Here is a 13461-nt window from a genome sequence, read left to right as displayed (position 1 = left end):
TGTACCATTATGTATTGTAAAAGAAGTCTTCCATGATCATGTTTTCTTCTCATTTTCTATTGTGAAGGATTAGTACAAAACTAAAACTCACAATAGGAAACACACATAAAGATGTTTTATTTTACACAGTTTAGGATTCTGGTTCTGGGATTATTTCCAGTTTTTCTTCACAAAACTAAAAATGTGGGGAAAAAAAGGACCTGATTTATAGTGGAATAAAATTTATGGCGGAATTTGTCTTTAATAATATAGGGCAAATATTCCATGGCAAAAAAAAAACTAGCTAAATATATAGTGGAATTTTTTCTTTCCTCAAAGTACCACAAACTTGCAAGAGTGACACAAATACTAAGTGGTGAAGGAGTGGAAATGCCTCGCAATACCATGCCACTGTCCTTTCCCCCATAGTGCCCTGGGCGCTGTTTCTTCCAGCCACACTGTCTGGCCACAAACACACAGACAAACATGCAGCTGCAGTTCACCAAGACCTCACAACAGAGCAGACGCCGATTTCAATATGTTGTCGTTTTGTAGCTCTTTCTTTCAGAAATATGTATCTAATTTACCATCATCTTAATATGATATTTTTTCAGCCGGAGGCAAGTGAATCCCACAACAATGGAGCTGGAGGTCAACAAGAGGGTTTGTACTGTGTCAATGTGAATACAAGCGAGTGCATCAGATGCCACAAAGATGGAAAATTCCACAACAAGAAACAGTGTGTCTAAACAGTGTGCCACAGCGGAGGAATGTGCACATGAACTTCCACGTGAATGTTGTGCGTCTATCAGGAGAACTAAATCACAGTGCATTTCTGCTAAAAGCTGCATGATTGAATGACTGTCTGTAACCTAATCTTAGTAATGAAACCAACACGGCCAGCAGAGAGTTAATAGGTCTTTTTTTTTTAACACACTGCTTTTACTGTGTTGAAATTGAGAAGAAGCATCTCAAACCTCCTTAGTGTGTGTGTGTGTGTGTGTGTGTGTGTGTGTGTGTGTGTGTGTGTAGGGGACAAAAGCAGAGAGGGCAAAAAGTGCATGAATAAAAGACAGAATTAGTGCATCTTGCTAATTCTGAAACTGCCTAAGCAAGACTAAAATGATATCTCTCAAACACCCAATTAGTGCATTCACTTATGTCCACTCAGCAGGTTTGTTCATATTCGATGGCATTAAGTAACTAAATATGAAGTGATGGACCCAACTCCTAAAAAACCTTCATCTATTAACTCCATTATCACGCAATACTTTGTAACTAAGAAACTTAACCTCTGACCATTTAGTGACAAAAACACAGAGACAGGGAGTTAATGATAAAGAGGTCTTGTGGCAGGATGTGGGGTGATTGTAATGGGAGAAAAGGAAGACTGACTCTTGGCTTCAAATTGGATCGCTCTCTGGACAGCAAGTGCACAACACTTTCACATCTGCATGCACACAAACACACTTATACACACACACGCACACACACACCTGGAGCTGTGAGCAATATGAAACCTCAACAGTTGGCTGGACAAACCTTGAGCACCCCCTAGTGTTGTTTTCCATAATCCACAGGGCCACAATGACCAACATAGTGTAGAAAATGCATTTCTGACAATGACCCACACACTGTTTCACATCAAAAGGTTGCAAGTCAAAGTGCAGCAACATAAGGAAGGTATTATTTCTCTTTATGTGAGGACAAAACTTTCTTAAACATGAGAAAACTGGATCATTTTATTTGCTCCAAGCAGCACAGGGGAATGACTTTCTCAAACAACTCAACAATATTTTTGATCCAACTAAGCAATAAATTATAAAACTAAGACTTTTTTTTATTATTAGAGAAGCTTTTTATTCAAGTTTCCATAGCCAACCAGTTAAAATCTTCATTGTTTCAATCCCAGGAGATCAGATTTGGATGATTTAACATGCACTTTCAACACATTTACTTATTTTTTGGGCAATAACATTTTTAGAAATTAATAGGTTACGGCACCCCAGATGAAGGCTGACCTGGGCTTTTTCCCTCGGGCTAGTGGGCAAAGATCCCAGTTACGTTTTGGAGTGTGATCTGAAGCCTTGTCCGGTGTCCAAAGCAAACCCTTGGCTAAAGCCTAATGTGCGTTTTCCATCCACGCTCATGTAAATGTTTGTGATTAAAAAGGGAGATATGAGAGCCGAGGCGTTTCTGCAATCTTGCACATCCTAATTTGGTACTGGGGGAGTTAACACACCTGCCAGCTTCCTGCTGACGAGGGTGATTTCTCAACTGTTGTTGTTTATGCCGTCAGTTTAAGGAGAGGCGAAGACAGTGAGAAAGGGAGAGAAGTCCGGGCTGGGCAAGACAGAGCAAACACACACACACATACACATACGAAATACACCCTATACATACAAACATACACACACGCACACACAGATCCCAGGCTGCTGCCAATAACAGGCCATCCTAACATGTGAAAATGTTGACTGCTTGATGATTGATGGTAGTTATTTGTGGCTTTCTAACCCTCCTCTTTTGCCTCCACTCCCCCCTCTTCCTCCTCTTTCTTCATCTTCCTCCTCCTCCTCCACCGTCTCATCTTTGTGCTGTTGCCCCCCCCCCCCCCCCCCTTTCAGACAATGTGAACATGATTAATAATGTGTAATGTTGTGTAAGCGGCCTGCTGTCCATCATTCCTGCATGTCTGACATTCTTCAAAACCCTGAATTCGGAGGACAGAGATGTGTGCTCCAATCACTGACTTTCAGGTAACGAACCAGACACAAACCTAATCTAAATGAAATCAGGTTATATGTAAAATCATATTTCTATTCTAAATTCTACTCTTCACATCTCTGAAAACAATAAAAACATAAATACTTTTGTATTTCAGCATACTGTGCGCGACAAGGCCCATACGAACATTTTAGTTCAGACAAAAACCTTTGAGTTGCACACTTTTTGTGAGAAAGTAGTATATCTATATTTAGATGTTGGTATGGGGACAGACATATAAATAAAGATGTGAATACGGAGACAAATGAATAAGTGGCAGTGTAGTTCTGGGTGTCTGCTATTACTGCCACACTGCCAGCTCCCCATCCATCACTCGCTAACACTGTGCGTCTGAGAGTGTGTGTACGCATGTGTGTCTGGAGGAGGAAGAGGAGGAGGATAAGGAGAGAGGAAGAGGAGAGGACATCGAAGGCCACAGTGCAAGTTCCTCATCCATCATTCTGTAAGACCAAACTTCAGAAGCAAAGGAAAGGGAGAGGGGAAAGGCAGAGAAGAGATGTTTTCTCAGAATGATTCTTTGCTTCCTTCCCCTTTTTCCTCAAGTAATCAATGAGGTAAATCGGTGCCTACGTTGTTTCTACAGCACAGCCAGGAATTCCTCTGTTTCTTTGACTCACCCTCTTTGGCCAACAATCATTCTCTTCTTTGCACGACTCTCTTCTCTACTGACACACGAAGGGGGAGGGACAAAGGGAGAGAGACAGAAAGAGAGGAGGGGGGGACAAGACAGGACAGGGCCTTTAGTCTAGAGATCATTACCTTTACATTATTAATGTATGGCCAAACCACAAAGGACACTCACAGACAATGAGGAAGAGAGTGACTGCTTCTCTGCTCTCTTCAGTTAAATGTATGGCAAGGGTAGATTTCTGAATTATACTGTGCGCTGTGCACCGTAACTGACCACACAAGACCGGATGCTGAACAGAGCATTCAGCACAAAAAAAATTCAATAAAGGCTTTATAATAATAATAATAAAAAATGTAATTCTAGTATTCAGTTTGGGTATCAAACCTCAACACTGCGTCTGTCATGTACCAAAAAGCTGACAATGAATGTTTGGTCAGATTTGTAATCTTATTCTTATTCGGAAAGTTCCTGATTTCAATGAAAATTTGGTCAATTTTAGTCTGTTATATTTCGACACAGTTCTTGTTTGACCGACTGTGTTTAGAAGTTTGAAGAAATTTGAGCAGTTTGGTTTCTTTGCTTGTTTATTTTTCGGAAAGTTATGGAAAAAAAAAGTATTGCTGTGGTATTAGTATCATACTGGCACTAGTTCTAATATTATAATCATTATGAGGAAACATGTCTAGAGAAAAATGTTAAAAATGTAGTGCAATGTGAATAAGTAATTTATAAGTTACAAAGGACAACATGGGCATTAAATAAAACAAGCTGGAAGTAAAGAAATAATTAAAACAAATGTGTGAAAAATGCCTATATGCGTCTGTGTATACGTGTTAAGCATCAAGCAGGTTTGGCAGACACTTTGGTGAAGCTGAGAGCAGAATTAAGGAGTGTGCTGTGTGTTTCATTAAATGCTCAATATATCTTGTGTTTTCTGGATCATTTAAGCCCCATTACAGAACAGTGGCACTGCTTTAATTTCTAAAGTGCCTTTCAAAAGGCATCACCTCAGGCGCTTATTCCTGCTCTCTCACACACACACACACACACACACACACACACACACACACACACACACACACACACACACACACGCACACATCCATTTGCATGTGTACGTGCGTGAAGCCATATACACACTTGCACGCACACACAGATGTAAACATTTGTGCTAACATGCAAGAACTGCGGGGGCCCACACACCTGCATTTATACACACACGTACAACAAATAAAGACAAACACAAAGCCTGTACCGTCTCCTTCACCTCTATTTGTATTCTTATATTTTAAAGCTTTATTTCTCTCGTTCTCTACGCTGTCTACTTTTGTTCCACTGTGTGTCTCTCTGTGTAACAGATGACAGCAGCCTTGCAGCGGCTGGGACCGCTGTCTTGGCTGCCGGACCCATTTGACTTGCCAGCTTGGCCGTACGATGAACCCCGGGACTAACTGGAGCCAAGGTCAGATTCTCTGAGAGAGTGTGTGCATATGTGTGTGTGTCTACAAAGAGAATGCATGTGTCCATTTGGTTCAAGGCATTAGTGCTGATAAAGACTGCATGCTTGGTTACAGTATATGCACGGTACTAAACGTTACAGGAAAAAAAAAAAAAACCTCCTGCGCATTTGCAGATTTGACTGAGTGAAGGTATGTGAGAAGTGTGTGCTGAGCCAGCTGCAGATTGAAGGGAGGTTGAGGTAAGGGGAGTGTTGTTCAGAGCAATTGATACATTGCAAATAGAGTGGGCTTCCTGTCCGGGTTTTGTGGCCAAGGTGCTAAACGCTTTAGGAAACCAGATACACTTGCACATCCTCTAAAGAGATAGAGGGACAGGGTGGGAAGGTGGGGGGAAACATCGGGGGGGAAAAAAGAGTAAAAGAAAGGTAGAGACACTCTGAGGGAAGTCTGCCTTGTTGTATAGCACTCCTATACCTCCGTATAATCTGAGATTATTCAATCTGTTGGCACTTCAGCAGCAGTGATGGCTTTTTGAAATCAACGAAGGGTTCATTTCTCAGCCAATGTCTTTGTCGTTTGTTCTCCTTCTCCTCTCTAATGAGATGGAATGTGGCTAAATTAGCAGCTGAGAGGCAAAGCTTCATTTACAAGACAATCAAATGATCCTTTACAAAACACACTCAATATGCATTAGATGTCGGCTTTGTGAATATAGGATGGCCTCCTTATGCACCCAAATGGGGAGGGGGGTGTATTTGGATGTAGCGCGGTGGTGAAAAATGCCAAACTGAAATCATCCATCACAACGCAATAAAAAGGCCTGCAGCGCTCTGAGTGGGTGAGAGGAGTGAGATGTTTGTATTGGCCCACTGGGTTTCCCTCTGTGAATGAGGGAATGTGTAAATGAACGTGTAAATGTTAAAAAATGTTCTTTTTATTAGACGAATTGCATCATTAAATCACATTATAAAAACAAAAAATGCACCATTAATTTCCTCCCCAAACAGCCGTAAGTACATGTCTCTCTGTCCCCATGCCCATCTCTGTGTACCCCCATGGGGCGGCAATTCCAAAGCAATTCCACTCTATTATACAGATCAATCAGGTTGCGGAGATCTATGAACACATGTTTAGGGCTGGAGAAGTCAGAAGAAACAACAACTTCCTAATTGTGAGCAGGCCTGTTTCTTTGCCTACAAGCCAAACAGAGGTCCCAGCAAACAGGTAGTGTCCCCTTTACACTTTTTGCCCTTCCTCCATCAGGACATGAACGGTAGCATGAATAATAGATGTGGGAGGTGATGAGATCAATCAGACGCTATCAGTCTAGGAGATAGGAGTGGACAGAGTAGGACATAGATCTGCACTGGACTAGAACAGCAGACCTGCTGTCAGAGATTGCAGCGAAAGGTTGAGAGAAGCACTCTATAGACCAGGAACAGGTCAACTAGAGAGGCCTTAGTGCAAATATATGTACAGAGAACAATGAGAAGGATAGGAAATTGCCAGAGGCCCAAAAACACACAGAGAAGCATCTCATCACAAGTCTGCATCCACACCCATCCCTGCATGCATTGACCCTCTGCACCTCTGCATCACACATTCTCACATCTGTGACAATGCCACCGCAGCATGACAAATGCAAACAAAAGGTTCACCTATTCATCACTGTAGCGAAGAGGGTGGGGCTAATTATACAACTGTGAAAATTATGACTTTCTGTTGTTTTGTTTGTCCTCTAAGACATTACAATGCTGAGGATGGAGGTGTAGAGGCGGAAAAAAAAAATATATAGCCTCGCAGCTTCTCTGTGAGAGGGCACACGACAGAGCAGACACACAAACAAAACAAACTCGCATACACACACAAATACAGCTTGTGTCCCTGCCGCCTGCACCTCGTCTCTGCTTGCAGGCATGATTAATCCAGTGCAGAGTGGGAAGATTTTGACCCTAAACAGAAAAGTCCTGTTGAGGCTGCGAGAGGCACTGATTTATTTAGGTACCACTCCGTCCACATTAATTATCCCAGTGCAGGTGCAGGCCCAAATTCCTCTTCCCCCAGCTGTAGCCCTGTGCTGCGAGACAAACACATACACACACATGCATACACACAAATAAATAAATAAAGCAAGCACATGCAGCCTGCCCCCATTGCCTTGCCAGGCTGTACTTATAGTGTCTGGGTGGCACAGAGAACACTGGCCGTCACAGTGGTGAAGAATTGCGCACCCAGATTTAGCACAAACGCAAATAACAAACCAATAGCAAACACAAATACATGCACGCAAACAGAGTTTGTCCTGGAGCGTCCTCTCATGCAGCACAGGTTTTCCTGCTTCTTCTTCGTCTTCTTCTTCTTCTCTTTACTTAAGTATCCAAACCACAATGGAAGAATACTCTATAACAAATAAAAGTCCTGCATTTGTATAATTAATTAGGCAGTAAGTAAACATATAAGGGACCAAAAATATTCAAGTACTCTGGAGGTACATATGGGTTAAATGTACTTAACTCCCTATTTCTGCTCACTTCAACTTTAACCAAAACTAAATCTTTCACCTTCTCCTCCACTGCTACTTCCCTCCTTGTCAGTTTTGTTGTGAAGTTACTATCCCCAGATGACAACAGGCTGGAAGTTACACCTGCATTTGAATCTGCGTGTGTGTATGTGATGTCTGTGTGTGTGTGTCTGTGTGTGTGGCAGCAGTTCCACCACTGTGCTTTCCCCTAACAGAGCTAGTGGTGTGTGATGTGTCACTGAGAGCTCCACTCATTATGGCCTACATTAGCACCCTACCTCGCCCTGATTAGTCTCCTGCTGAGCTGAAATCCACAGTGTGTTTTTTGTGTGTGTCTGTGTGTGAGGCCGAGAAAGTGAGGGAGAGAGACTGCGGGAGTGAATGAGAAAAAGGGAGAGTGAGCGAGAGAGAGAGAGAGAGAGAGAGAGACCTTTCTCCTCTTTAGGGATGAACATTGTCTCTTCATCCCAGTGACAGCTTCCTCATTTCTCTAATACAAATGGCTGCTGGTGCTGGTCGGCATGCATCAGGAGCTTGGGAGTGGGCCCCATCACTGCTCCTCTGTCGCTCTCGTTTATTACCCAGTTTGTTTGCACTCTTATCTGCGGCCTTGCCCCGCCAGCCCATTCATCAAACACACACAGAGACACACAGGCTGACATATACACACATACGTCTGCCCGCTGACTGTCAGCACCTTGCTTTCCTGGCCATTGAGACACATGCATACTTACATACTGCTTCAGGTTCGCATGAGCCCTCACACGCTTATCTCTACACCCACATATGCTGCCCTAACAGCACACGCTTACACGTGTAGTTCAAATGGAGAATCCTCCCACGTTTCTTTTTACTGTCACACCACTCCATCATTGTCGTCTGTTTCTTTCTGTATTCTCATTCTCATTCTATAGACACTTTCCCCCAGTCACAAATCCCCAAGAGGACAAGTGTGTATAAGAGCGTGGCATTGATCAAATCCTCACTCATCAATATGAGTCAATACGCATAGTCTTATAGATTCATCAATCAATACTATCACGAAATGCCTGGCCACAGCTCACGCTCTCCCACAGGGAGAGTGTGAGTATGCCAACATAGTACGGAGGAAAAGAAAACAGTGCCGCTCAAAAGGGAAATACCTTTATTTCAAATATTATGACTAGCAGAAATTCAGTGGCCATCTTACTGGAAAAATCTTTCTAAGTGAAGCACTACTTGCAATCTTACATTCAAACAACGTGAAAACTTTACAATAATAAGTGCTTTAAATCTATTTAAAAGTTGAGTTAAATTCGGGAACATGTCCATCTTGTGCATCAAGGTTTTGAAAGGAGTTAAGCATCTACTATGTAAATAAGAAGAAAATACTCATTTCATGACAGGGTTTATTTATTGTATTTTCGAGGAGCTCAATGTGTAATAGAGGAGAAATGGGGGTGGCTTTGGCACAGGTGGTAGAGCATGTCGTCTAGTAATCAAAGGGTTGCTGATTCCTGACTCCCCCAGTCCAGTCAAAATGTCCTTGAGCAAGATACTGAACCCCAAATTGCTCCCCAAATTGTGTGAATGTGTGTGTATAGGTGAGCTTAGTTTATCATTGTGAGCGCTTTGGATAGGAAGCGCTGTATTGCTCCTGATGAGCAGCTGGCACCTTGCATGACAGCCTCTGCCATCAGTGTGTGTGAATGGGTGAATGTGACAAGCACTTTGAGTGGTCAGTAGACCAGAAAGGCACTTTATAAATACATAAGTGAGTTTACCATTTACCAATTGACTACTGAATTCATTCATTAATAGGGTTGACTGAGAAATTAATCAGCAACAACTGTGATAATCAATAATCACATGTCACAAATGTTCAAGTAAAAATGGCTACACCTGAAGAAATGTCTTTTTTAATATCAAAGTGAATATTTTTGGACTGTTGGATGAAACATGAAAGGTCTTTTATTCCACCAGCATGACCTTTTTTATCCACCTTGTGTATACGAGCCGGTGTGGGATCATTAAAGTTTATCTTATCTTATGTTCCCCAGAGGATGAATCCTAATAACTTTGCTGATTCCCTGACTTCTCATCTAGCACCATCATCAGGTCAAACCTTTGTGTGTGCCTAAAGTAAAGTAAAGCCTCACAGACCAAATCAGTCTTTGCAGCAGTTAGTGTAGGGTTGTGCTGCAGTGTTGAGGGGTATGGGTGTGTTTCTTTGTGTTGAATGTAACTGCTGTGAAACAAACATACAGCGTGTTACAAAAAACAACTACTACTGCTGCTGCTGGACTACTGGGCAAAACAACAATGTATTTACCTGTTCAGTGCACTTCTTGTATCAGACAGCACTAAGACCACAGCATCGATTTTTCACACTGTCTCAAGGTCACATCACTGACCAAAACCCATCACATTCCTGTAAAATGCTACTAGCCATATTTTTCTATTTCAGGGACGAGTCAGCTGGAGATAATCAATACTGTTAATTGTGTTTACTGGAGGACTCACTTATACTGGCACGTCAAGTGGGAAATAATGGAAAAATACATTTGAATATGTTGCGTAAACCAATTTGCAAAATAAGCTTGTAAAACTGTGCACTGTAAGTCATTTATTCACAAAAGTATTCTTTCATATGCAAATTAAACACACAGGACATTTAGATCAAAAATACTAATCTGCTTCATTTCAGGCAATATGTTGTTTTCGCAGACACTCAAACAAACCGCTGTGTGCCCACACACACGCAGACTCACACAGAGCGTGTTTGGGGGCCAGCTGCCAGCAAATGAAGGATCTCCCTCCCAATTCACTTGTTATTGTGCTGTCTGGGTGACAAGTATACCTATAGAGTGAGTATTTATTTCCGGAATGTTTTGTTCCGTTTTCCTGCAATGATGAATGTTTCTTTTATAAATCCATCGCCAGGCCTTTTAAACCATAAACAATATTTCTCCAGCCCAGATTCCTTGTGCAGCAGTCTTGGGGAACCTTGAGATTTCCAGGCTCTGATTTAATGGCTCGTAACTCTTGAAAGGCAATCCTTCTTCACCCTCCGACGCTCAGATGCACCATCCTTCCGGCAGCCCACCACGCTCGGCCTCTGCTCCCCTTTAGATCCCCAGGCCAGTCCAAACGCCGGTAAAACTACTCAGCTGGAAACAGCACCATGCCCCTACTGTCACTGGCATTGGATTATCTGCTATGGGCTGACAGGACAGAGCATCCTGTTACAGTTTTTTTGTAGATGTGTGAGTAATGCTACTGAGACCCAGGTTTGCTCTTAGGTCAGTTCCTTGATCAGTGTCAACAGGAAGATATTATTTGGGTATGTATATCATGTTTATCTTGCATTCGCTTCCGTTTGCAGTATAGATGAAAAAGATATCAATCAACAGCTTACATTCAGTATGGAGACTGGCCAATTTCATTATTACAAGGGAAGCATCTCTGCTCTCTGTAAATTAAGTTGTCTTTTATGACTTTAGTGGACTTCCTGTGTGCTTATGAGTACTGACAGAACATAACGGGGTTCTAATCTAGTCCATCAAGGCACAGCTATAGTCCAAAAACTGATTCTGTTCACTTCATTCAGGGCACTGCATGCACGACGTAGTGACCATCGAAACATGGGCAGCTGAGGAGATTTAGCTCACGCAGACCCACGTGGCCACATTGTTTATGAAAGCTAGAGTTGTTGGGTGGGCAGAACTCCTGGAAGAGTTCAGCATTATAGAAGCCTTTTTTTATTCATGACATATAGGAAAGGACAGACTGACTGCACAGTTCATTATGTTATATATACTGTAGGAAAATATGCTATTTTTGCAGCTGATGATGTATTTTGTGAGGGCTGTAGGCTGCTAATGATGATGATTCAAGACTTTCCCGCTTTGTTATGCAAAGATTACTGATCCAAGGTCAAAGATTACTAAAAGTTACCTATAACTATACTTTAATGTAACCACTTTTTTTTAGGTGTGTTTCTGTCATGGCACACATAAGAGGTTAAGCTCATTTTAAAATGGCCAATAAATGTACTCCAGCAAGTCAACTAAGTACAAGGGAGAAACAACAGCAAGTTAAAAAAGCAATCATTAGGCTGGTATCTCTAATTGTGTTGCTTCCTCTCCTCATGTATAATCCCTGGTTCCTCGCTTTGCCTTCATTAACAATGGATGAATTAATTAGAAACCTTCATAGGGTTTCTGCACAGTGAACCCAGGAGATAAAACACATCCTATTCCTCAGACCGCCTCCTTTCCTTGTATTTTCTTTTTTTCCGCTCTCTCCTCCCTCTGCTCTTAATTGTATTGTTTGCTTGCTGTGTCGATAGCAGGATTAATTTCACTATAGATCAGGATTATTGACCTTCTCGTCAATTTCTGTAAGGTGCTAATTATAGGGAACAGGGGAAAGCAAATTGCACTGTAACTTGTCTCACTTGCTTTCCAATAAAACAGAAAGAAAACAACATTAATTCCCCTTTAGCTGCCCTCCATGGTAAGGTAAATCCAAACACTATCTCACGGTCTATCTGTGGCACCTAGGAGGGACACTGTTAGCGACTGCCGGGCTTGATTGATCGACTTTATATTTAAAACACTGTTGACAATTCTGACCCATTCCGCTCCACCAAATGCCATTCTTGTCACACTCGCTGCTCTTTTCCCGGTTCTCTCACTTCATTTGAGAGAGGGGGAGGGCACAGTTCATAAACAATTAACCGGCTGGATAAGTGATACACTCAAGCGCTAACAGACCTGAAAAACATTGTGTTATAAATTCTGGTAATTGAGTGGAGGGAGGTGAGCATCGGGCCACTGAGACTGAGTTGGCACCATCTTTAAAGCAGTTCCTGGAAGATCAGGTGGTCGGCACTTTTACATCATTATCATCTCGTGAAAAAAGAGAGAGGGCACACCTTTTGAAGGAGCAGGATCTAGACAACGGTATATAAGTCTTTGAATAGACAATCACAGTCAACAGATAAAAAAAAAAGCTTTACAAGTCAGTCATTTGCAACCATTATGTCAGTTTTGTGATTGCATCTACTTCCAAAGGTCTACCCAAGTACAGTGAGCCCTAAGACCCTCTTATCCACCCTTTTCCCCCTCTCTCCACCCCTCCCTTCTCCCGCAGTCCTCTAATGAACTGAAAGGTCAGAGCACTAATAAAACTATTAGCAGAAATGAATCTCTCAGATGTGTTAATGCACTTTTAATTCCTGTTAGCAAATTTCATCCCCCAGCAGTTTGCTGCCCGCTAATGAGAAATAAAACGCCCCGCTCTAGGGAAGGGGGATGGGGGAACGGGTCGATGCTCCGGCTACTCCACAGCAGACTCCATACACACACACACACACACACACACACACACACACATCATATACACTAACATTGCACCTTACACACACCCTGGATCTGCTGGATGTTATTCACGGACCGAGGCCTGTTTTCAGCCCTGTGATTCTGCAGGGTTAATTAAAGAGCACATCTCCATCTGTTCTCATTCATCCTCAGCTCAGTGTCTCCCCATCAAGCACACAAGACACACACACGCACACACACAGTATCACGTTTACTCTGACTCTCTTTGTCATCAGCAGAGGGACAAAAAAACTTGACAGTAAGGTGTTCAGAGGGACACAGATAAACATGGTCTGACTTAAGGACACGATCTGGCCTCTCTGGCTTGTCTCGTGACCTGACTAATGAGGTACAGACAGGGCTTGACCCTGATGTCTAGAAGCCACTAGAGAATATCAAGCCATTGTAGGCGAGGCATTCACTGTGTTTGTGTAAATGTGTCTGTCAGCCCGCTGTCACATGAGACCCCACAGGGAAGTCAAGGTTCAAAAAGTATTCTGGGTCAACTTTTACCAATTACTTAAGATGCACATGCTAGTGGAAAAAGGAAAATTCCAGGAACTCAATTCATTTGTAAATAATTTATGTATTATTGTCCAAGTAGTGGAACATGTAGTGTAGCAGTAAATTCAGAAATATTATGTCCAAATGATTTTTTTTAGTAAAGATGTGAAAGTGACAAAAACGTAACCCACAAAGATTTTGTCTGCAGCATTAACA

The sequence above is a fragment of the Larimichthys crocea genome, chromosome XV, assembly GCF_000972845.2.
Source record: "Larimichthys crocea isolate SSNF chromosome XV, L_crocea_2.0, whole genome shotgun sequence".
Taxonomy (NCBI): Eukaryota; Metazoa; Chordata; class Actinopteri; family Sciaenidae; genus Larimichthys; species Larimichthys crocea.
This window is presented reverse-complemented; position numbering follows the sequence as displayed.